Below are 27,640 nucleotides of genomic sequence, written 5' to 3' on the forward strand. Positions count from 1 at the left end.
TACACTACATCTTTGGGAAGATCTGTGTACTGGGTCACTGTGTCACCCAGACTCGCCTGCAGATGAGAGTGCGAAGGTAAACACTTAACTCTGCTGGTACGCAGCAAACAATGAACTTCAAAACCAGGATAACTACTTCAATTATTCACCTATTAAGTGTCCTAGATTTCCATGCCATGTAGTTGCCACTGATCCTGATGCAAATCCCAACTCAGACTTGCCTGCATGTTCTTGCTGGCTTCAGCAGATGGTTATACATTCAGAAGAATTAGTCACAGTGTTAAAAGAGAAGAAAATAACACAGAGTTGGCCAAGAAAGTATTTATTTCTCTTTTACTACTACTTTTTGCTCATTCTCAGCCACACTGGAGATAATGTTCTCACATCAGTAATAAAGATTATCTGTTTTGCTGCAGCAGTTGATTAATTTTGTTTTAGAGGTAACTGGATTTTGTTTGATATTCAATTTTTCAGTTCTTCAAGTGCTACAAATTAGGAAAATAAAGTCCATCAGGAAAGTCGGACCCATATTTGCTGAGCAGAGGAAGAAGGTTAGGAATTAGAAATATACCATTTTTAGAGAGGAGACTTGGAAAAAAGCCAAGGATCTGTCATCTGCATTTCACTAGAAGAAATGACAGCTAGATCCAGGCCTTGAATCATCATTAAGAGAGCAGTGGGTTCAAACAGCTCTTTAATATTTAATTTGTATATATAATTCTAAAGCCACTACACTTTTGATATTTGCAGATCTAAGAGTAATTTATTTGCTGCAATAACACAGCCACAATCATAAAATGGAAGATGCAGTCCTATTCCAGCAAAACTGGGTAAGCAGGGAAGGTGGTTGGGATTTTTGCTTCAGATTAAATTTTTAGTTGCTTTTATTTGTCAATAGCACTTTGGATGGTCAGTTTTCCCCAAACACTATTCTGTGTCCACACTTTAGACAGACCAAAAGTGAAAACCAACATATTTTATTGTTATTTGGTTTTACTCATTAGTGTTCTAATACACTGAAGATGCTTTATTTACCAATGAAGCAATTACTTCACCTTGGAAAACAAGAGACACGTTATTTAAATTGGCCTCAAAACTGAGATTTTGCAGCTCTCTGCTCTCTCAAACAATCAGATACATTAACAAAATATCCCACACGAATTTCCTATCCTTCTCTCTGAAACAAGGATTCATTGAAGTCACAGTCTGTAGCTTATTCTTGTCAATTAGATAGTATAGATAACCATTAAATAAATTCATTTTTTGATTATTGGAGATTCCTGCAAAGGAACTTTCTGAAACAAAGTGATTTTCCTGATTAGAAAGGAGAATAAAGTAGAAAAAAATACTGGGGAAGACGCACATGCATCTTTTATTGGGTCAGACCCATATTGTCTTCACTTTTTTCAGCAGCGCAATGATACATCATGCCAGATGAAAATCTGACCTGTTGTAATTTCAAACATATCATGCCTATTTTCTTAATAAACTGGAGTTAATCTATTAAATGCACAAATAGCCTCTAGACTATGCAAAAAAGAATGTCAAGAATGAACAGAGAGTTTGTTTCATTTTATCTGAGCAAGGATAAGTGTCATCTGTCTTCATGAAAAGCTTTCTATTTTTCTTTTCTGAAAATCATTCCTGAAGCAAGAAATAGAAACATTACAGTGTCAGTAACTGCCAATAGTTGCAACATTGATGTGTGTAATCCTCTTTAGATGTATGTCAGTGCAAGTCAAAGGATCCTGGTTACAGCAGCAAAGAGTTCTAACGCTAGTGATGAGGCCACTCTTTGATTAGAAATCCTATGGCTATTACATTATTGTGTGGCAAGAAAAAAAAAGACATGAAAACAGACCATAAATATGCACACATCTATATATATTCGTGGTGTAACAGAAAGAGCAACCCCCGTTTCATTTTAAAATTCTACCAAATTAATTTGAAAAATAAATTTCCGTCACCTTTGATGAAGATCACTATACCCAGAAACAAGCACAGAAGTGCACAAAACCCCATAACAGCTGGGAATACTCTGCCTTTTGCATGAAGGGCTCAGCATCCAGCAAGATGTCATTCCATTGTAGCAAGAGGAATAATGTGCAGGCTCTCCAGATTTTTACAGAGTGATGGTGTAACACATTTCCAGGCACAGGAAATAAGAACTGGATAAGATCATATATAGCAAGCACAAGGTTCTGGATATTTTATAAAATCGCTCACCTCCAAAATTTCTAATCTAAGTGAAAAAGCTTATCTGTCAAGGAAACATAGCAAGTGAATTCAGGACCATATTTCTGAGCTAGTGGTCTTTTAATAGCATTTAAAGTAATCATTTAATAACACTCAAGTCAGAATTACTGTATTGTCTAAACTTAAAAAACTTGTTCTGTAAGTACTGACCACATGCTATGGATGGTTTGTGAAGAAAACCAGTAATCAAAATATTGAAAGTAATTTCATTTCTCTGCTTTAATCACAAATTTTAACAGAGGAACCAGGTTGGGAAAAATAAAATAAAAAAAAATTATGAAGCAGTATTAAGAGCTGAAGAAGGCAATGCTGCTTTCCCTCACCAACTCACAGACACTCACAAAGTTGCCATTCTGTAGGAGATGTTTTGTTGTTAACCTCCTTTGTCCATCTGTACATACTCATTGTATGGAGTTCTGCAGCTTACATTTTGCTGCTTTGCTTGGCTAACTTGTGCTGCTCAACACAACGCAGAAAAGAAATGGCTCATCTCACTGAGGAAAAGTGCTCATTGTCATATAAGTGGACTGATTATATCTGGAATAATTTGATAGACAACAGAGCATGAGAATTGTGCCTTTAAGTCCTATTTCAAGTGCAGACTGAGATAAACAAAACGATAAGAAAGCTAAAATTAAATGCTTATAAAGTTGAGGCAATTGAAAAGTATGAAATAAGACATGAGAGGTAAACAGCTACATTTCAGGATTATCCTACCACTTTTATGTTTTCACGGTTTTCATCTGCTAAGATTTTTTCTTTATGTTTAAATAGATAAATATGCAGACACATATCCTTTGTATACATACTTATAGAAAGTCAAAGTATGTACCTGTACTTTCACCAGTTCAGAAGGGATTCTGAGATTGAAGGAATCCTGGCTTCTGAAAATGGTGGAAGCCATCTTGCAAAACACAAGGAATATGCAAGACAGGGGAAAAAAAAAAAAATCAAATGAATGTTGGAATACAAAAGAGGAAGGATTGCATATGTAATGGTCAAAAGGATTTTGTGAAGAACATGAAAGGCAGCAATTACATTTATAACAGTCATTTATTCAATAGTCTCTTTAGTGTGTATTGATGGTCACCAAATAACAAAGGGTAATCAAACCGGGCATTTAAGTGACTGCCCAAAATCTGTCAGAAAAGAATTAAATTTTGATTTCCCAAGTCCCCTGGGCTCTATTTCCTTTAAAGAAAAACTACACATACATAAAATGGCTCAAAAAGGAAATTACCAGCATTTATAATTCCTAGGTAAGAACAAGATAAAACGTGTGTATGAGAAATCTGGCTGACAGGTGACATGCAAGGTGGAGAAACAAGCTCACGGATCACAGACTTTCTCAGTCAGTTCATTTTTGTTGACAACTAATGGAAGAGAGAGAAGGCTCCTATCTTTCACTCCTTTTCTAAGATTTTTCCATTGTTGTCAGCAAAACAGTATGTAATGGTTTAAGTGCAGAATACTAAAATATTAATTCCTACGCCCTAGTTTTGTGCTCTGTGCACACTCCTAAAGTGTGATAAGTTACTTATTTTGGTTGCCTGATAAAAAATTGATCAATTCTGATCAGTGTGAACCTCTTAAAAAGCCTGTTTTTACTCAGGTGTAAACCTAAAAGCCACCACAACAAAGCAGCTTTTGTGCATTCCAAAAGCAAAAAAATCACACTGCAGTATCACAAACGAAACAGTCTTCAATAAATTATACTGAATGACAGCAGTTCATTCTTTCAATACAAAAGAGTATTAAGTCTGAAAATTTCACAGCAGACAAAGACAAACTCTGAATAAATATTATGATTACAGCATTCTCAAAACTACCTGAAACATGCAACATCTACTTGGTTTTGTGTATTCATGCTTCTGTTTCGTAGACTTTACCTACTGATTTCTCAAATCTCAAAAATATAAATTCAGAGTAGTACAGCTTATTTCAGCACTTAAAATTATTTCCCATCAGTTTCTGTAATAACAATGACTCAGTTTTCACTTTCTTACTCAAAGCTGAATCTTCGTTGTTAAATCTGCTTTCACCTCTCTTCTGAAATTTGGATTTTTGCAGTAGGAACTGAGTTCAAAAACTCTTATTTTCATAATAAAAGTATCCCACAATGATTTAATAAGAATACGATCCAATTATTTATTTATTTACAGTTCAGACTTTAATCAAAAAAAGAAGTCAGCATTTTTTATGATTAAGAGTCACTCCCGAGGCTGAGCATAAGAACTAACTTCATCTTCAGTAGTGCAATGTCAAAAAATGGCTTAGGAAATTGTATCACGTGTTATTTTAAACAAAGTAGATGGTACTTCTGTCTCTTATTCTGGATCACAGACTAATTCATATACAAATTGCATGAGGGTAAAGTATTAGTGATATTTCACAATATGTTAAATTAAAACTTAATTACTACAACTTTAACTTCACCATGGCAGCCAGTGTTGGCTTTCTAGAGGGCAATTGTTAAAAAACCCAAAATGTACACAGCCTATGGTTCCAGGTGCTTCATCCGGTTATCTAATGCCTTTAATTATTGTTATTTCAAATCTTCACAAACCTTCACAAACCTTCACCTGGTTAGTCAGTTGAAAATACATCAAAAGAATTAAAACATCACCATATTTTAAGATAGTCTATGGCTATATTTTAAGACAGTCCATGGCTTTCTCACTTATTATGAGTTCTTCACAACATTTAAATACATCTTCAGAGTTGTTCATTAGGTTTATTACTCTAAAAATCCTCTTGCTGTTTTGAGAAATCAAGCATTTTTTTCATTTATCAATTCTTAGGAAGTTAGGGCACCACCTCTACATCTACATAGATACAGTGTTAGGATAGATACACATGGAAGTGTTCATCCCTGGGCAGTTTATAACCTCTCTTCTATGAAGATATCATGACATTGACATAAAAAACTAAGAATATATCAGCACAAGGGAGTTTGTTTCTATATCTAATTCTGCCCAACAAAGCCACAGTCATAGGCAAGAAAAGTTCTAACCAAGATGACTTTTCCCTGTATAAGAGCCCAGAGCAAGCAAACAGATTACACAGAGACTCTAAGAGAAAGTTATAATTGTTCTGCCATGTTTTCATACACACTATCAAAGCACACTTTCCAGTAAACAGCAGGTAGCATCTTCCTATTTAAATCTTGCACATCGAAGCATAAGACTGTTTTGTTTTCAGTACATCAGCTGAGTGTTGAATGCTCAGCCCCACATCCAACAGCCTTTGGCTTCTCCAGAGACACTGATTATCTGCCATGTGTGGCATATCGTAGAGCCACACACCCCTAGAGGGACTGGACCAAGATCAACAATGTATTTTGTAAAGGGCATTGAAAAGCTGACAGATGGTAACAGCTGGGACAAATTTGATTAAAAGAGACACTTTTAAATAAAAAAATTTATACAATGGGACTTTTCATTGCATGTTATTTCTTTTTTCGTTGCATATGATTTCCATTGCTGTTCAAGATGCTGTTCTTTGTACGCAGTTCCCATACCCCAGCCAGTTTCCACAATTAAGGAGAGCACTAGACTAGCATAAACGGGCAAACATCCATGGAAGTCAACAGAGCTGCATAATTTTCCCCTTTGGCGTACATATAACTTGTAGTGAAACATTGCAGGAGTGAAGCAGTGGGAGAAGCGGCTGTACAGAAACACAGCCCCACAGCTCCAGTGAAGCTGCCAGTTGGGATGTAGAAGCTTTGCTGTCCTAAAAAAGACTCCTAGTCCAAAATCATCTAGAAGCTGATGGTAAATTACTGACATCCTTTCAATTCTAGCATGCCTATTAATTACAGTGTTATAGTTAATTTAATTTCTGCACTCTGAATTCCACTTCAAATACACCATTAGCTGTTCCTGTCTTCATTCATAGCTTTTTTCATTAGCACACCTGGAATGTCTCCAAGGCAAGCATCTCAGTAAGGAGATGAAGTCATGTCAGAAATATTCATTAAATCCATCAGATATACTAACAAATCCATCAAGTACCAATGCGCCTTTCAAAAATTTTCTTTTTGGCAGCTGTTTAAAAAGGGATCCACCCGAATTTACAACAACAAAACACACTAGGCCTGCAATACTGTGCTTACGAGCTATATCCACTAGTGCAGAATAACAGTCACTTAAATTTCTTTGTAATATAAGAGGAATGGGTTAATTTTAAATTCTTGAATTAAATTTGAGTTTAACAAATTAGGCAATTTAAAATCAAATAATTAAAATTTAATTAAAATATAGTTTTCTTATGGAGATGAATTTCTATAATAGTCTTGCAATCAGTCTCATTCATTAATTCAAAATATTTTCCCTGCTGTTTTAAAACTAATATGAAATTGCAAGCAAATTACAGTGCATTATGATTTTTAAAAATCAAAGAAAAATCAGGAAATTTAAAAATTCAGTTCCCTCCCATTTACAAAGGTAATACAAATCTGGTTTGCAGCAGCTATATCATGATGCTACTTGTACACCAATCAGCCAAAGTCACATTCAATCAAGTAACTAAAAACTAATCACTTTGCAGAACTAGTTCTTTTTCTCTCAACCTTCGTATTATTTTCTAATCTTAACATATGAGACCTTGCTAAAACTGAGGGACACTGACCTGTAATGAGAATTACTTAATGAGAATTGCTAAAACTGAGGGAAACTGACCTGTAATGAGAAATACTTAATGTGAATTGCTAAAACTGAGGGAAACTGACCTATAATGAGAATTACTTTATTACAGAAATAGCCTAATACGAGTGTTTGTGTGTATACAAAATGCATAAGCAGGTTAATTTTGTCCAAAAGATGCTATTATGCAACAGAAGTTTTGTAAATAATGCGTATCATAAATGTATATGACATATCTACCTATACTTTATCCATTCATGCCTTAATGGGTTTCCAGTAAGAATAGCATGTCACAAGTTCAGTGTCACAGAAGGGCATGAAAAAAATCAATTTACAATCCATTAGACTGAAACAAGACACTGGAGGGGATGGAGGAGGAGAAAGCACAAGAGCCAGAGAGAGAGCAACTACACAAAGGAAAAGATTAGGGCATCAAAAAGATGAATGAAGCTTTGTAGATGATCTTAGTTGGAGATTTCACATCACTGAAACACACTATCATGTCCTCCTAAATTAAATTCAGCTAAGCCAATTAGTTGAGCAGCTCTAGTGTTTGACATCACAGCAGGAGCAGATGATAATGAGGGCTCTGCAGCACCAGGGAGGTGGCAGAGTGTGTAACATTGTGAAAGACTAACACAAGTGATATATTCTTTTCAAAAAATTCTGAAGTCTACTACATTTCTTTTTGGCCCTCCCCTCATGATGAAGGAGGCAACAAAACCCAAAATATCTAAAGCTGTCTCCACTGAGAGCAAAATTAGGACAACACAGAGCACTTTACAAACCCTTCCTGACTTGTAGTCAGTAAGACACTTCCTCCCTGAAAGACGTCTGTGGCTTGAGTGCAGGGTATCGTTCCCTAGTCAACCACCTCCTTCCTTATTTTACCAGTTCATAATAAATTCTCCTGGTTTAACAAATCTTTAGATTATGTTATTGCTCATGTAGTAATATTGCAGAGGAAATATGCTACTGTATTTCTTTAGAATGCACAGTTATCCCTCGTTCTTAATATAAAATGACTCTAGTAAGAATCATGATGTACAGAAAACTTGCATGGATGTTCCCTTCCACTTTCTATACTCTTCACACAAAACATTTTTGTCTCTATTTGTCTTGCAGAAAAGTCTTTCATGTAAATCAACAGAATACTCTTAATGGGAATAGCTGACTAAAAGCAGGAAAAACATATATTTGTGCTTAACATTTGTGTCTGTCCCTGCTTAATTAAGCACTTCCAAGGCATTTCTAAAACCCTCTTTGGCTGCTTTTATAAATATTTATTAAAACCTAATTAAATGTCTCATGCATATTAACTATATAAAATATAGATATAACTACAAAAACAACAACAACACAACAAACAAAAAAAATGCCACCAGACACCTTATAAGCGCTACACATAACCAGGTATTTTTTCCTCAGAATAATCTATTCCATTACCAAGAGCAGTCTTTCTGATGGTGTAAGCAGGCTCGCTCTAACCCTACTGTCTCCCACCTCTTTCCAATGGCACAGCGTTAATGTCATGTTTTACTTCCTCTAAATAGCAACAATGACAAATAATACAGAAACATACAAGTCACTAACTGGGTAAGTAGCTTTATTCTAGATTTCTGTCCACTACAGCATCCATAGAGATATTTGCACATTACAATAATTCAACTATTGTCACAAAGTAAACTGCATAGAAAAATCTCCACCTAGTTTCCTTGAAGAACCACACAGAAGAGAGCTGAGGATTATGATCAGAAGGGAACTAGTCTTAAATAGAACAGAATAAATTCTTTTTGCAATAATGTACTTAAAAGCCACAGTTTTAAGCAAGGAACAGAAGGTTGCAGGAACATTAGATGATTTGGTAGTATAGCAATAATCTACCAGCTACCAGCCACATCAACGTCAATCATGAAAAATGAACAATTGTTCTCCTTTAGCTTAAAGTACTCTGAGAGCAATATAATTTTAAATGCACTAGGTTTTTTATCTTACAAATAATTCAGATTATTTTAACCCCAATTTTCTTATTTCCCCAAGCAAATTATCTTAACAATTTCATGTACTTAGATAGCAGTAGCTATTTCATTAAAACATGTAATCTTCACTCAAATAAATTCTCCATAACGAAAGTGTACCTTTTCTCAATCTAGTCCACTTGATTCTGAACACAGCGTTGAGTATTCAAAATGTTCAATTTTAAGCACTTCATCACAGAAGCTGTCAAAATCCCAAGTTTACCACCCAGTCCATGGAGCTGCTTCCAAAGCCCCACTGCCCAAAACTAATCCATTGCCTTTCAGTCTAAGAAACAAAGAGTCATCCTGACATCAGAGAACACTTAACATAAACTAAAGACTTCATGCATTTAATACAAAAGCATCAGGCTTCATTTATACATGGAGTGGTTGTTTTCAAACATTTGCACCAGTCTTGTGTCACTGGCAAAAAAACCTCAAGAGATTATTCAGATAACCGGAATAAGGTTAGGTATTTCTAATTGTGCCGTTCTTTTGGTTTGGGATTGTTTTTCAAATAAAAATATATTGCATTTGGTACTAAATTAATTCCTGAGCCAGCATACAGTTTTGTATCCTTTTTGAACTTTGACTTTGGAAGGTATCTTAAGTGTAATTTCACGTGTATAATTTTAGATATAATTTCTAATCGCTAACCCAGACCAATGGGCACTTAGACGACATCTGAGATCACTGCAATACATGTATGACACCTTTCAGAAGAAAGGCTTGTACTATTTAACATGAGACAAACAACAAAGGAGTATCTCATCTTTCTTCAGAGAAGTGCATCTTTATGCACATAAATATATGCACCTATTTTCATGCATTTTATATAATAATTGTATAGCAGTAATTAATGAGTTATTTCATTGCCTGTGTCTCCATTAGTTCAATATCATTATTTTCAAACTTCATTCATCCCTCTCCCTAATTTTTCAGATTAAACAGATAATAAAAATTAGTAACAGTGACAGTTTGGTATAAAAATATCACTATCAACGAGCCAACAAAATCTACACAGATCTTTGCAACTTCTCTTTTGTAAACATCCATGTATTTGTAAACACAGTGATACAAAACATACCCCAAAAAGCTTGGACTGGTCATATAATGGAAGAGCCTTATGGTAGGTCAAAGAAAAAACAAAGAAATTTTCAATAACTTTTGAAAATATTTATCTTAAAATCACTGACCATGAATAGTTGTGAAATGTGTAGAACACAGTAAATAAAGTGTTCACTGCAAAATGCAATTTTAGGTCAGCCAATGCTGTTCACGGATTTTTTTCAAACCTGGTAAGACATTTGGGACTAGAAGTTTCAACACTTCTGGTTTGTTTATGGCTTAAACTTTATATGAAAGTTATAAAAGTCAATTAGTAAGAAAGAAATTTCAGCATAACACAGCTAATATAATTAGATCAAAACATGAGTCACTTCTCTAAAGAAAAGACATGAGTCTGAACAATTCTGAAGTGAGTCTGAACAATTCTGGACACTAGACTCTCATGTCTTAAATGAAAAGTTTCGTTTTGTTCTTCTGTTTTTAACTGCAAAAGGTAAAAAGTAACAAATCAAGTTACAGTCCCAATAGTACGATTATCAAGGTTGTTTGAGGTTTTGTTTGTTGGTTGCAGGGGGCAGGGAGGATGTTGGGAGTTTGAGTTTGAATGTTTGTGAGGTTTTTTGGTTTGTTGTCAATTTTGGGTTTTGTGTGGCTTGGGTTTGTTTTGTTTTGTTTTTTTTTTTTTTTGGGGGGGGTGTTTGTGTGTGCAGTGTTGGGGTTTATTTCTTGGTTTTTTGTTTGGTTTGGGTTTTTTTGTTGTTGTTTCTGTTTTTTTAACATCTGCTCTCCTGTCACTTAATCTTCTATAATATCTGAAGATCAAAGGAATATAAAAAAGCCAAGAGGGACAGTGTGTGCAGTCAAAAATCCATTAGAGCTGGTAATAAAAACTTTAATTTTACACGGCTTTTTAAAAGAAAGTAAATTAATATATTGCAACTGGTCTGAAACAAAGACAGATGTCCAACAGCATGACAAGACTGAATCCCTACCAGTCTCTTTCACAACCTCTCCTCCAAAAATTTGTTCACAACAACAATTAAACAGAAAACTAAGTCTCACTGAGACAGAGTCTCCAAACAAATCGAGGGCAGACAGTACAGCTTCTTCTTGAAGTGGTATTCAACTATTTATTTAAAGGCTGCATTTTATATATTGTTGCATGTCTAACTGTATTAATTGTATATAGCATAAGCTGTTATATTTAAAAATACTAAGAGATGGCTGATATTAGTGTCTACTCATTTTTTATACACTCTAAAAAAAACACTGAATGACAAATAAAATGTACCTACTTGATATATGGTGTCAAGATTCACAAGGGACATGTGGCCTTTCATGGCTATTACGTGATTACAGTCAACACAGAACTGTTATACAGGATAATACAATCTGGATCTGAACCACTGCCAGGGTGTTCACGCCACACAATCTGGTCATTTGGCCATAAGGGTGAGCTGGAAGAGTCAGTCTGCTGGCAACTAGCTTCAATGTACTTTCTTCTGAATTTTATATGAGCACAAGACAAAGAGCATTTATAGCACAGCAGTCATATAAAGATAAACAATTGGTGTTAGGAATTTTTATTTATAACTGATATTTTGTAGGCCTCCATTTTTGTGTGTATTCTACATTGCCATAGTAGTTAAGAGTGAAAAGAATAGTTTATATAAAAAGCTAAGGCTCCTTTTCAAAAGTAAGTTATTTTGAAATAAAAATATCACTCTAATACAAAAGCAAGGCTTACACTAAATGGTGAATCTCATTCTCCTCACTCAGCTGAGAATAAATACTCAGGATAAAGAATATTGCTGGCTGACTTCAGCCAGGACACTGCTATGGAGACATGACCAGTTCTTACAAGAAATAAAACATTTCTGAGGTCAAAATCATAACATTCTTATGACTATCAGAATAATTTAAAAGAATAAAATAAGGAAGCACAGATTGTTATTTTTTTTTTAATTTCCTGTAAAATTTGCCAGATATAATTAGGTCTGGTTAAGAAAGAGAGTTTATCATTCCTACATCATTGCATTTTGTTTTAAGTTTTTTTGTTTGATCTTGATTCAGTTTAAATGAAACAATTGTTCTCCAGAATTGTTAATGACTCTATGTTGCATTTCCGTCTTTCACAACAATTAGGATGTTACAGGTGAAGCTGAAGATTTTCAGCAGACCAGCAGGAAGGTCAAAGAAAACCATGTCTTTCGGTTTCCCCTATCATGGACAGGGCTGCTAGATAACAATAGTTCCTACAGTACAATTCATTTGAATTTGGCATAAGTTCTATATACTGGTGGTTTTTACATAGAAAGCTTCATTTTGCTGGATTATCTAGCTATCACCTAGTTCTCACTGACAATATTAATAAATTGTTAAAGATTGTGGTTTTTTATTAAATGTAATGGTACTCACATGACAAGGCTTTAGTAGTTTCAAAGAAGTTGTGTGTGACACAAAATCTACATCCACACTCAGAGCAGAATAGCAGTTACCAATTTTGAGACCTATGGGCTTGGTAATTCCAGTACTTCCCATTTAGGTTTATCTCTAGTGCTCTGAAGAAAGAGCCCAGAAGCTTTACGACTGACACTATTTTCCTGGCAACTTCAGTTATAACCTGTTTTTATTAAACAGTATTTTAATTAAGTAGTCATTTAGTACAATACTTTGGTACAATAAAATGGCAGATTCTGTCCCTATCCTAATATATATGCTGCATATCCACAGTAATATCCTGCCCTAATTTTCCAAAGATCAAGTCTTACCTATAAAGAAAACTATTCAAAACAGTTTTAATTTATTTAACATCAATATTTTCCCTACATAGTTTAAAGGTCCAAGTGAATATAGTAAAACCACAATTAGTTGGTTACTTGACTTGTTTCTTTCTGGCTTTGAGTAATTTAGCATATTTAGGTACAATAAAGTTTTCCTCAAGGCTCTCATTCCTTACTGTTTTTGTCAGGCAGAAGCAACTTACATTCAGTGTCCATGCATTAAAGTCTAATTTTCTTCCTAGCCTTTTACTCCTGCAATAACAGACCACTCAGCAGCTAGTAAAGCTCTATTAGAACAGACTGAATTCTTGGATGTTTAGTCTTCTTTTGACATATTAGTGTTGCCTACATTTATTTCACTACTGTCAAAATTACTAAGAAAGGCAATAAAAAATAATTCGCAAAAACTTCAAGAAAAACAAAAAGAACAAACCCCACACACACAAACAAACAAAATAATTTTAAAAAGCACCACACAAATCCCTCATCTCTGAATTTCAGGAACTAACCAACAGAGGTCACTGTCAGAGTGATATTTTTTGGTGCATTCTTAATCTGAAGCTTGAGTATTTATCACATGAACTGGAAGATGAGCAGTATCCCTTAGGTCAACACCAGCATCTCTGGAATCAATTGCACTATTGCCAATCTTTTATTCTACCTTAGGTTATCATGACCTTGAATAAATTATTTTTTTTTTCTTTAAAGATTACAGTCCTAGCTAATTAAGCTACGTAAATAAATGTAAGCTTCAAAAATAGAAGTTAATAAAATCAGCAGGTGATTTGTTATAAACAACTGCAATACTTCATGGGTTCACTTACAGTTATTTTGATCATGCATAATTTTCACAGTGAAATATTTAACACCGGTGAATTCTGGGTATCATAAACTTACAGCATGTTTTAAGTCTGGCTGACAGTGAGTTAAAAAATACAGTATTCAGAGTCACAATTTGAAAAAAAAAAATCCATATTTTTCATGTTGTACCAAAAAGACTGTTTCTATTATTCATGCTACTACTTATCAATCAAAACAAACAAACAAGAAGGCTAGACAACTTTACAGTTAGAAGCAGAGAAAAGGAATTTTGTGTTCAGCCCCTGGGTGTAAGTGGACTGACAACTACTGGATTTGCTGTGGTGCAGCTGAGAATACACGCTCCTCTGAACTGCTGAAATAACAAAGATGATTTGGGAGAGTTTGTGGATGCAGCTACTAGTTGGCTGCTTTTTTTTTTCCCCTCCATATCCTTTACAGTGATTTCAGCACAGCCAAAATGTAGTCAGACACCAAGACTCCATCTGCAAAGGAAATCTGATTTGCAGCTGTTTCTGAGATCCAGAGTACCTGTCTGTTTGAAGCCAGGAAGACACACATCTGACCTTTTTTAAAAAAAGGCTATTTTTAAACCTATGAAGAGCGTAAATGCAGTTTAAGACTTAATGGGCCCAACTTACTGTGGTAAAATTATCCAAGCTTATCCTTGGTGAGACACATTGCACTCAAGTGCAAGTGTATCAGCCTAATAATGGTGACACGGGAGAGTTAGGCTCTTCAATTTCAAGGTGAAAAGGGCATTCATTGTTTCAGTGTTCTAAAAGCTACTTCCTATTTCTCTACTTCAGGTGCCTGTATCAATAACACAATGGATAGCCTAAGCCCCCCTCCCATCCTCATGATGTTTAAGATGCTCAGGAGCTTATAGGGAGTAACAGAAAAGGCTGTTGCTGGAGAAAAAAAAAAAGAACTAATCTGCTCTGCTTGGCCATGGTAGATAGGACAAAAACTGACGGGCTAAAAGCGCAGTACAGAAAGTTCAGGTTAAGCATCATGGAAAACAGCAAGTGTGCTGAAGCATGGAAGAGATTGCCCAGGGAAGCTGTTACATCTCTGTCACTATAGATCTTTAAGACTAAGACAGAAAACTATTTATCAGGAATGATACAGATATAATAGGTGCTGCCTTGGGCAGGAAGGTGGCCTGGAGACATCCTGAAGTTCCTTTCAGATCTATTTTTGCACAACCTGGCTGATGAAACAAAGTTGCTTTTGTTAAAATGCAGATAGATGTCCTTTCCAAACAGCCTTCCAAAATCCTACATCATTTTGTGAGGGCTTCTTGCTATCACAGAAACACAACATTGCCAAATAAATTCAGATGATCTCACCTTGTTTCTAGCCAAACCACTCCTTAGCCCGAAAGTCAAATCCTCTTCAGTGATTTTCCAGCCCCTTAACCAGTGTATGATGGCTGACTGTTGTATGGCTCACCCTGCAGGTCAGTGCAAGTCTAATTCAAGTTACATTCCTTCTTTTGTGTAGATTTTAGATTTTATTATATGTTTTTAAAGAGAGATTCCTCCAATGGATTTCCCTAAATTGGATAATAAGCTCATACTGCACCAACACAATACTGTTTTTGAAGGGAAGGATGGAAGGTACAAACTATTTCAACACTTGCAGTTTCTTTGTGGTTTTTTGGGCTTCTGGATTTGCTTGTGATTTTTGGTAGTTTGGAAAACAACTCATATTACTTCTCATATTTAACCATTTGCTATGGTATTTTCAAGCTTTCCTTCATAAGTAGAGGCCTGAAAAATGTACTTGCATGAAAAAGAAAGTGACTATGTTCATATCATGATAATTTTAAGAACTGTGATTTTACATATACTCCAATTACTGCACAATTCACAATAAATTCATAAGATAAAAAGACAACACAGACCATTCACTGCAATCTTGTGAAAGTCTTCATGCTCCAGTTATGAAATAGGCTGATCACATCTGACAGCCGGCATTTTCACAGGCACATTTAGTCCTGTTAGTCTCGCTCATTAGTCCTCCCTGGAAACACAGACCTGCCGAGAAGGTAAGTGCACAGAAGATTCCTTTTTCTCCTGTCGTCACCCTTGATTTTAAAAATTAGGCAGAGGTGACAGAAAAAGTGCGGATTATAGTAATTTTCTTTTGTGACCACTCTATGAGTAGGGGTTTGACATGCACCATAACGTGCATACTACCAGAAGGGGTTGACAAGTCAGTTAATAAAAGATTTGCCTTAGTGGCCATGAAGAGGAAAAAAAAGCACAAGTATTAAGTTTCCAGGAGAGAAAACAAAAATACTGTCTAGAGTTTAGAGTAGGTCTATGACACAACTAACATTTAAACTAAAAAGAATGAGAACATGAGAATGGGCATAGAAAACAAACCAAAGCACCGAGGGCTGATAAGAATCATTGATGAATACCAAATGTGTCTTAATAGTTTAGTTCTGCTTTTATGCTTAGTAATAAAGCAGTTATTAGGTGAAAGATTATTTGTTCAGGTGAAAAATATGAAATTCATGAATTAGTGTGCACCAGGGTGATCGACAGGAGCAAGGTGTACACTGCTCAAAGCATCCCTGATAATATACAGCTCAGAGCTGGCAAACCCAGATCACTTCCAAGCTTCCCTTGCTGAACTTGGATGTTTCACCATGAATAGTACAAACGGCCCTTCCTGGTTCCTTTAAGCCGGGACTGTACAGCAGATCTGTGCTTTCCCGCATGGAAAGAACAGTGCAATCTCATTATCTGCTGGTATCTGCTATTAGTGCACATCTTGTCATCATTATAACGCTAGAGACCACAGTCCTAGCCTATCTATAGATATGTCAGACCTCAAGGCTAACTTTGTTTTATAAAGCATAATGCAGACAATTTGGAGACAAAAACTCCATGAGGTTTATAGTCTCCAATGCAGAGGCCCAGCACGCTTGTTTTGACATGACATAATTTCTGGCTTGACAATACTGCAACTCCTTTCTGAAGCTCTCCTTGCCTTGGCCATAAATGTAAGGACTACCTATCCTTACGTCCACAAGATAAGCATGGTTGCAAAAGGACTAACTGCTTGCTAGCAAGATATAGAAATAAATATGGAATAAAAAGGTATAAATTAGTAAATAAATGCATGAAATAAATAGACATTCCTCCTGCTGTGACCTGTCACCCCTTTCAAGGCTAAACTCTGTAAATTTTCCTCTGCTTGTCACTGAAGGAGAATGAACACTTAAAAGGGAAGAAATTAAGTAAAAAAAAAAAAAAAAAAAAAGACGCATGGAAGCTTTTCCAAACAGGCAGGGAACCCAGGTACTTCAGGGGAATTAAGGCCTCAATCAGTATTACAATATTGTATCTGGATTGCAGATCGTGAGGCTAAATGTATAACATTACCTGGAAGTGAACTATTAATATCAGCGAATACACACCAAGTATTTTCCCTCCCAGAGTTCATAATACTTCTTAAAATATAAATCTATCTAAGGTAATCCTTATCACAAAAGCCAGTCTCTGTCTGTGCAAGTTCGGTTTTTCAGAGGATGATTTTCTACAAGAAGAGTAAATCACCAATTCATGAAAAACATGTTAATTGCCCTAATATGAAAAGCAAACAAAACAACCCAAAAAATCAGGCTAGTACATCCCCAGTCAAAGAGTTCGTAAACTTATCAATGGAAACAGCACATATGAATAACATTCCTGTAAGGATCCCAAGGCAATGCAAGTAAAAGAAGCAAATATGGGATGGAACATTCATGGTAATGGAAAAATCCTCCAAAAAGAAAAAGGGCATCTTTTCACAAGGAATTGATCCTCATTCCAGAATAATTCTTCCTGAAGATTTCACAGATAGGTTTAGTTTAGCAAGGATTTCCACCTAAGTTTACATTACTTTTTTCCACAAACATTTGGAAGAATGAGTATCTGAAAGTTTCCATTATAAGAAAAAAGTGTGTTCAAATCATTATGGATAACCATTTATCATTCAAAGTCTCACTCCACACTTTTTGTTTGCTTCTTGATGAATGCATGAAAAGTACTTTGGAAACACTTTTTCCTTTGCTTCAGAAACTACTAACTGAGTTAAGGACACCTTCTCCTGAGCATCTTTGTACAAAGTACGCCTGCTCTGATTATAATTCATACCTCCCAGTCAGAGGCTGTCTACTTACCTCTGAATGGCCACTGATTATGCCTCCATTAGCAAATAACCCGGTGCCATAGGAACTGATCAGCAGACAAAAGTGTTTCGTGCTGAGGTTGCTGTATCCATATGCATATGCTATTGGAGGCTTTTACCTCTGACTAAGTTTAACAGAGTCCCCTCCACTGAACATCCACAATGCATATTTTGGCAGAAAAGCATTTTGTGCAACTGAGAACCATAGGGTGCCATGAGTGACAAACCAATCTTGAGATTAAAATGAGGTTTGATATATAAAAAACATTTGAGAATCCCTGTTTTGCAGAGTATGAGTTTGTCTGTGGTTTTGTGCAAAATGGCTAATAACAACTCTTACACGATGCTGTAAAATGCTGTTTGGGTCAAGTACTTACTGCTTACTGAACACGACTGTATTCCACAAGAACGAGGATACTCACCTTTGCTAGCTCCTTTATTTATGAAAGATGAACATTCTTAAGCAATATAATCTTTTTAACAACAACTACATCTTTTTAGGCTCTTCAGAACAGCTGTCAAACCTTAATATTCGCCCTTTTCTTTAAAACATATGTTTAATGAAACAAGGAAATAAAGAGAAAACTTGTTTGACATGCAAAAGTAATATTTTCTGCTTAATGAACTCATAATATCACAGAATAAGTGTCATGAAAAATAGCATTGATACCAGTAAGAACTTCTATATGACATACACCTATCATACAGCAATCTGAGTAAAAATCTTCAAAACCTCCATTAAATTTCCTGTCCAAGTCTCAACAGTTATAAAGTACTAACACAGTAACATAAGTTCTGAACAACTTTAAATATTTGTCACACAGTTTGTCCATAGCCAGGGAGCAGAACAGGAAGAGAGAAAGCAGGGACTGTTATTACTAAAGAAAATTAACTATGTATTACTACTTTAGGCAACTGTAATGATTCATTTCTATAAAAGCAAATTCAAATTTAATTATATAATTCTTGTGTTTTCATTAAAAATACATTGATAGTGGAAGCTTTCTATATTATGCTGTTTATAATCACTTCCACTTCACAACAAATGAGCAGACACGTTCATTATAAAAGGTCTATGGGCCAACAGTCAAGTCCTGAGTACTCAGATACTCAGCCACTAAACATTTCCTTCAGATTACACTATCTCTGTACTTCAGATTCATTCCTTACAAATGTTAACAACTTCATAATGCAATCCATAAGCTCAAATGCTGCTGTTAACTTAGGTTCGTACCTGCAAAGGGAACAGGTGCATCTTTATCCAAAGCAACAAGGGGAGGATCCAAAATTACAGTGTCATTATTTTCAGTTATGATTCCGTGGTACGATGTCTCAATCCAGGGCTTGTGTTTGTTCACTAGAAAAGAAATAGTATGTCTAATTAATTTGACTTGTGTTTTACACTCATTTAGCTCATTTTATCTTTAAAGAGAAATTATTTAGTGTACATCCAATATTAATGTTATTACTCAAAAGTCACTAACAAGATCACAAAGTGCTTTATAAACATTCAAATATTAAACCAGTATTATATGCGTATTGTACTCCAATTCATTGATGAGAAAAACAACACTTACAGACATCCCAGTTAAGACACTAAAAAAGGTGCCAATTTTCAAAATATTTTTAATGTGTTCCCAACTGTAAGACATAATTAGTCAGACACTTTTGAAGGCATTGCTTTCAGTTGCAAAACTCTGATGCAAGAGGAAATATATCCAGAGAAACACAACTTTTATCAAGACACAAAGGCATGAAGGAGGGCAGGTGAGAACACTGGACTCTCTCCTTTTATATTTTTGGAAAAATATCTAAAATTACTTTTGTGTTCTGTACATTGTAGACAAAAAAATAAACTTGTACATTTTAATCACTTTCAAGAAAAGTCACCGGTTTTTTTCTGTTAAACCAGCTTTAGTTATGCTTAAATGGGATCTGAAGTTTTTCTGTAAAATCTGTCCTTCAAATACAGCTGTTGAACATGAAGATACCTGATTTTGAAGTAAAGAGGAAGATCATACAAAAAGACACTTTTAAACAGGGGATACACCACGCATCATCAGATTGTCTTACTCCTGAATCCTGTCAACATGCATCCCCCCTCACCAGCCTTCTCCTATTTATTGGACAGTAGGAAGATGCATTTCCCCTTTCCTTTTCATTGTGTAGGAGGCTTAGCTTTGCTATGCTTATAAAAAGCATTTTGTTCCTGCAGCCACAATCTGAATGTTATGTTTTTGGAACTCCTACATGAGTAATACAATGATGCTAGCCTAAACAAACTGCAATTTAAAGAATGTATTACCCCAGGCATGCAGCAACATTGCACTAAAAAATATTTACCACTTTTTTCACCAAGTCCAGATGCAAGGTAAATTTTATACATATTATTTAGTTCTGTGTACCAGATGCTGAGGAAAAATCTGGTAAGAACAGAAATCACCTCAAAGAGGGAGAGTTGACACAGTAAAAACAAATTGGAGCAGATAGGATTATTTAAAATAACCCCACTGTAAAAACACACAAACAAAATCCACATGCACACACACAACCATAAACTCTTTCCTGCCTTGCCTTATGTAAAGTTGCCAGACAAGAGTGAGTTTCAAGTTTCTCCTACATAGTTTCTTCTGTGTGAAGAAAGTAGCAATAAATGCCAAGACAAGAGAGGGCTCTGGCCACAGCAGAAGAGCTGGGCAATTAACAAATTATTTTGTTCACTGGCTATTTGGAAAAAGCAAGCAAATTTATGACAAACTGAAGTTCATTCTTTTTCTTTCTTGCTTGTTTAATCATTAGGAAATTGCAGACTCAGGAAGAATGATATGAGGTGCTTTTAAAGCTGAATTATTTTATATTCTAACCACTAACATGAGAACTTTGAGTTCATTTATATGTTGCAATATATATTCTTTCAGAAGAAAGCATACTTCACAGTAGTTTTATCCATTTTTGCAATAACTAAGCAATGGGAAAATTAAACTGGGGATGTGTCAGGGAAAGGTGAAATGGAAAAGAGGGAACTCAAATCTCTTCATCTTGTAATGACTTCACAGCCTGAGGAGAGATTGGCAAGTTTATGTAATAGGATAAAGGCCAAAAGTCTTGTCGATGCTGAAATATGAGAACTGATGGATGCAATTTCAGAGCTTTGTATGGCATTTGGGATTCAAGTTTGCAGGGCAGTTATTCTGTATCTGTTATTTGAATACGTGAATTGCCTCAACATCCAGACACATAAATATGTTCCACTGGTACTCAGACTCAAAGGCTATGATTGACACATGCTGTACACAACAAAAAGCAATCTCTTGATTGAAGCCGGATACAATTTAAAAATAATGAACTAGTAAAAAGGAATTTGCATGAAAAAGGAACTCCTTATGCAAATAAAAGTTCAAGTACCAAATCTAGCTTTTTCTTCCTCCTGGCTATGTTAATTGTCTGAACACTCACTAAAAACAAATAAAAAAAAACAAAACAAAACAAAACTTCTACCAAAAACCAGCCAACCAAACAAAAAGCCCCTTTCCTCCGACTATAGATTCTACAGAATAGTTTTGGATGGCACTTTTGCTCAAGAAACCTTTTTTCCATTAGCGTCCCATGAGCCATAACAACAGCAAAATCAGTGACAGAAACGTAATTCCTTAAATTATGTTGGAGTGAGAAGAAAGTCCATTAGTAACAAGTTCTACAACTTAGCCCTAGATCTTAGAGATAAAACACAGTAAAAGGTCAAATTATTTGCAAGCTCTTAGGAGGTGCATTTCCAAAGGAAAAATTATGGCTACACAAGCTTTGTATAACCTGTGGCACAGAAATTTTAAAATAATGGAAATCATCCACACTCTTTGGGAGTGCAAGACAATTGTTCAGATACAGGCTGTATTTATGTTTAGAGGAATAAATTGTGTTTTATCATAGATAACATATATAGAATATTAACAGATCTATTCAAATCTCATGAGCCGAGTAGATTTTATTTTTTAAAGTTTCAGCTTTTTGACAGATACCCAAAGCCGTATCTGAAAAAATGAATTTTTTTTTACTATAATTGATTAGAACCTAAGTATCTTAATGTAAATATATACAGTTAAACTTTTCCTTTCCATCCACATTTAGTTTAAAATGCCCCCCAAACTATATTAATGTTGCATTCTTTCCTCATCTACATCCAAACCAGTCAAACTTTGGGTTGGGTTTCCAAAGACACAGTAATGCCACACTGCATTTATTGAAACAAAATAAGGTGGGAACTTGTTATTTTATTTTCAAAATAGAAGAGTCATGAATGGTTAAAAAAAAATCACAGAATCACAGAATGTTAGGGATTGGAAGGGACCTTCCGAAAGATCATCTAGTCCAATCCGCCTGCCGGAGCATGAACACCTAGATACTGTAATGTTTCTCAGCAGTGCTTACAATTAACAACACCCTATAAAAGAAAGTGATAAGCAAACTACATTTTTGATCTGCTTTTGTTAAAGATGATGGAAGAAATCTATATAAAGATTTGTGTGTGAAGTTTCAGGAACTGTGACAGCAAAGTACTATACAATAAGCTGAACTCAAAAAAAGGAAACAAGCTGGATACTCAGCAGGTAAGACCTATACAGGAACTCTTCTCTCTCTTAAGGCATATTAAGTAGTATCACTCTTACATTAATTCTAAAACTGTAAAAAAAAAAAAAAAAAAAAAAAAAAAAAAAAGAGAGAGAGAGAGAAAAGTATGTTTTAATCTTTTTTACAAAAGATCTTATCTGAAAGTATTACTCATTTACCTTTTCCTTGCATTTGTCTAGCTGGGTAAAAGTTGAAATCACTACAATGCCTTCATGAATTCAAACACACACCTATTTAAGATGTACAGATGAAATATAGCTATGCTGCGGGTGTTTGTTTTGGTTTGGTTTGGTTTTTGTTTTGGGGAGTTTTGTTTGTTTTAAACTTGCCTCCTTTCCTATAATTTAGTAGCTATTCATATAAAATCATAATGTAAATAATTTCTAGCATCTAGGACAAGGCAATTAATCTTTTTCCTTTATTACAGTTAGAGGTCAATTCATTAAAAATTGTATGCATCATTTACACTGCATTTTCATAGTCTGGCCCACCAAAGCTTGTGATTACAAGCCTTCAGATGTAATTAAACCATCTTGCTAGAAAACTGCCACTCCGTGTTCCATCTGCAAATGCACTTGGCATGTAAAACAATTAAGCAGAAAAAGGCAAAAGAAAAACAAATTTATTCTGTAGAGTCTGCAGGAAACCTCATGTATCCTGAAACATTGTCTTGAAAGTCAGTTAAAGGACAGGCCTCAAAATTTAGCAAAATTAATACACAGAAAGTCCGGAATCACAAAATATGCCAAACTCCTGCATTCTATTTTTATGCCTTTTCCCCATCCTCTGCACACACAGTGCCCTGGGTTTCACCCTTTCCAGATGGCAAGCTCAGAAACCCACCCTGCTACCTGTCACCTGATAAACAGCAACAAAACCAACCAACTCTTCATGCCAAAGTCCCCTACAAACTGTGACTGCATCTGAGCACTTTCCACCTGCACTGAATTGCCCGTGGGAAGCTCTGAAGCAGAAACCGAGAACAAAATCACGGAGAAGACGTTGATACGTCAGCAGAAGGAAAGGAAAATATCAACCATCTCCCACCCCAAGCTCTTTGGCAATCTACCAAAAAGCACTTTACTATGAGTCCAGGTACACAGATCACTGTGTCTGTAATGTCTACAACATTAAAAGTCAACTGCCTGCTTTATCAGACTGCAAGACACGCACAGGGCTTTCTGAAGGCAATCATACTCTCTGTAAATTAAATCTTCCAAATCTCAACACCTGTGAGCACAGATGCAATTTGTGAGTGTAGAAGTATTATTGTAACTGGACCACAATACAGAAAAAAATGTATGAGGACATCATCTTATGAGGAAAACCAACATATTTTCTATAACCTAAGATAGACACTTGTTTCAGTCGGGGGAGTGGGTGGAAAGCAGCATGTGTGAAAGGAATACAGCACAATGGTATTTCCAAAATTCAGATGGTTTCTGACTGAAAATCCTTATAAAATGGCACTGATCCAAAAATAACACTTTATAAAAGAACTATGGAAGAAAAAAAAAAAAAAAGTGAAGATTAGGAGGTTATAATTACTGACACTAGGGCAGTCAATATTGCCTATTTGATTTAACTGCTGATTTTTAAACTTTAGGAAGTTAAAATTTGAGGCAGAAAAATATAAGGGTTAAGAATTGCTTTATGGATGCAAATGTTTTATTTATTTTTTTTCCAAAATACACAATGAATCTATTTTCCCTTTAAAAGTACTGATAATATATTCTCTCATATCTGTATCTAGCTTAAAGAGGCTGTTGATTCCAAGAAAATTGGCAGAAAATTTCAGCTTTCTTACCACTTAGTTCAGCTCTCAATCCTTTCATCTGCTAACTTCAATGAGCTTCAGCTCAGCCTGTCGGAATCTTGTCTAAGTGTCAATGGCCTTCCTCTAAAAATCAGCCAAATTGAGGATGCTTAGGAAACCTTTTAGACATATGCATGAAATCCCTTTAACTTCTGTAGAATATGAGCCTGAACCTCATGCCTTATGCAGTCCCACACTACAAGCAGTGAGTATTTATCTCGTACACAAAGAAAGAGAATGTTTCTAATGCCTTATTAGGAGCACAGTGCCTAACATAAAAAGTCCTAATGATGCAGTTGACATATCAACATCTACAATGCACAGTCATTATGGCTGAAAAAATCTCCTCCCCAGATCTGGATGCCATTGGTTTGGCAGTCTGCTCCTACACACTTTGTGGGGTGTCACTTTGCTGGGTAAATACCAGAGTCAGACTTGTGGGGTCACCAAGGGTTAGAGTTCATTGTTCTAAGTATTTCAGAAAAAAAAGGCCGCTGAAAAATAGAACTTGTCTGTTGTTAAAATCCCCTGGCTTTTCCTCTGGATAGTTTTAATAGGCCTGGCACTGAAACAAGGTAGCAACTTTAAAGGAGAAGAAGAGGTCAGAAGACTATTTTGATTCACGAATGTGGCTTGTGCCGTGTTCATTCTAACATGATCAAGCTAGAAGTTTTGAAAACTCGAACCCTTAACAGAAATTTGATGAGAGTCTCCAGTAACTCTAGTTAAGGATATAACTGATACTGATATTCCTGTATCTGGAATATTGCAAAGATTGTTGTTTCAAGCAAGTCCTGTTCACATAGTTCATACACATGACTGTTGTGCACAGGTAACCTTTTAACACAGACCTCAGTTCCTCCAGGCTGCGACCAGAGATGCAAACCTGGATTTCCTGCATTGCCTGCTCCAGAATGGGCCTGGGTTAGAAAGCAAAGACAAGAATGAAATCTAAAATCTCATAGAGCAGCAGCTAAGAATAAAGAGTTTAAAAGATAGGCAGATTTGGGGGCTCAGGTTGCTAAAGAAATGAGAATTAGGAGTTTGACAAAGAATTCAAGTCTTTAGAAGGCAGAGAAAACAAAGACATGGATAAATGCATTTTGAGGGAAAAGAAACTAAGCAAGAAATGGAAACTAAAAATGGCTGGCAAGTAGAAGTAAATAAATGTTTGCATTTTACAGGATTAAATCTCTCTCAGCATTAATAAAAGAAACATTGAATGGCTATATCAGAATAAAACAGAATGCTGTATTTCCCCACATACAAAAGAAACTGAAAACTTTCCTATAAAACACATTTATATATTTTTGTCAAAGACAAATGGTAAAGAAGAAATTTATTCTTCTGTCTCGCACTTAGCTCTCCATGTGATATCATTGCCTCAATTACTGAAACATCAGTAGTTATGTTCTGGGTTTACTTTTAGATAGATAACTTTAAATCATAACACTTTATGTGCTTTTATATAAAACAATAATGTGAAATTCCTCCCCCAATTAAGGCAATGTGAGCTTTGACACTATGTTCCGTTAAAGCAGAATTCATATAATTTATGATATGTGATTATGAGACATGAACTCTTTGGAGAACATTTCAGCTAAAGAATACATTATAAGCAATGCATCCCAGCAACATTAAATTACTCAGTGGAGATCTTACAGATAAGTTGGCACTGGTTTTAACATACTGCACAACAAAAACCTATTTTGCATTAAATAGACTGCATGAGAAAGTCTTCTGACATAAGCACTTTTTCTGGTTCCCAAGAGAAGGCCTTTCAATAATGACAATTCCCATTAGCAAAATCTGTTCTTACATTAAAAAAGGGGAAAAAATGAGGTGGATGGCTCCTTTGTTTATAGCTCATTTTTATTACAAGCTTATTTCACCAAAAGCATCAATTGCCTTGTCTAGTGAATTTGATAATATTAGGCAGCAACCTATAGGCTCTTTCGGTATTTATTCTGATGATTATGTCTCTGTAAATATTCTTGATTCTCATATAAAACCTACATGTTCTGCATTTTGCTCTGAAAATGGTCACTTCTTTTTCTTTCTCTTTTTCCCCCTCAACATCCTAATTCCTAATATCTAGATTATTTGAAACTTATCAGTCTATTTACATAGAAATGAGGTTGCAAACAGCCTAGTTCAAAAGTACAATCCACACATTAGCAAATACTCCCTCCTCATATCCACATTTATGTATTTAAATAATAAATTATGAGTACAGTTGTTGTTCAGAGTGAAAATGTGGCAGAACTTGCCTGTATTAGGAATCACAATTACTGAGCACTGAGCCCTATTCCAGTCAGAGCTGGACATGGCACCAACAAATAACACATTCCTGTCCCCATATGACTCCAACCACAGTGCCAAGAGGCTTGTTAGATTTCAGCCTCTTTAGGAATGACAGCAATCTATCAGCTTCCACAGTGATTTAAGACAGCTTTCCAGCAGTAATCCAAGTAACCTCCCAGTACAATTGTCCCTCTCACTTCAGCCTGCTCATATAAACGAGTGAGGAAGGAGATATCCAAACACAGGAAAAAAACTTGGAGATCACATGAATGTATATATTACCTTTATTCCTTCCCTCTGTTATTAAACGTAAGTGAAGCCACCATTCTGGGCTATGCATAGCCTTTCAGATACAAACATGAATGTTAGTCAAAGGGTTCTTTTTTGAGGTTTTTCCTCTTTCAAAAATGATTAGTTCCTGTCTATATTTCTGCCCTACTCACACAAAGCAAAAAAAAAAAAAAAAAACCCGACACACTTTTAGAGTTGTTGCACACTGTACAAGGGACCACACTGTAAATAAAAAACGATGGCAAGACGGACCAGTCTTCCTGACTATTTAAAACCAGATAGTAAAATCTCCTCATTGTTATAACCCACAGAAGGTCTGCAACTGGGTCACACATGGAAGATGACAGTTCCCAACAGATTCCTTTTCTCTGATGAGGGATGGAACATTTCACTCACTTGCACAGCAACCAAGTGACATCTGCTACAGTGATTCCTGCTTCTTCTCAATAACAGGCATTATGATTGGGCACCTCCTCTTCTAGTACGACCCTGCACATGCACTCTGGGAACAGGAGTCTCATTAATTCCATGAAAGTCACATGTGGCCCATGAGTTATGGGTCCAGCCACTAGGTCTGCTGACAGGACTACAGCAAATATAGGAAAATAAAATGATGGAAAACTGCTTTTTTGGAGCATGATGTAAAACATCATATTGTGTTACAGGATATACGAGAGGACTGCCAAGCAGACAAACAAGTGAAATAATCAATGGTTAGACACAGAACATCCAGCCCTCAGGCACCACAATGCCTTTGCAGGCATATTGTTTAGAAGCTGACAGCTCAGCTATATTTCTCCACCAAAACATCTAATTTTTGAGAAA

The 27,640-nt window shown here is 35.6% G+C and overlaps 1 protein-coding gene across 1 annotated transcript in view; it reads right to left on the reverse strand.

Moving 5' to 3' along the window:
• Positions 1-19,131, reverse strand: part of CLSTN2 (calsyntenin 2) — a 198,090-nt gene extending 178,959 nt beyond the window's left edge. The window contains exon 1 of the mRNA XM_082056323.1: positions 19,013-19,131. The gene's annotated coding sequence lies outside the window, so the exon portion shown is untranslated. The remainder of the gene's footprint in view (positions 1-19,012) is intronic.
• Positions 19,132-27,640: the final 8,509 nt, after the last annotated feature.

This window comes from Streptopelia decaocto (genome assembly GCF_964273445.1).
Source record: "Streptopelia decaocto genome assembly, chromosome: 6".
Classification (NCBI taxonomy): domain Eukaryota; kingdom Metazoa; phylum Chordata; class Aves; order Columbiformes; family Columbidae; genus Streptopelia; species Streptopelia decaocto.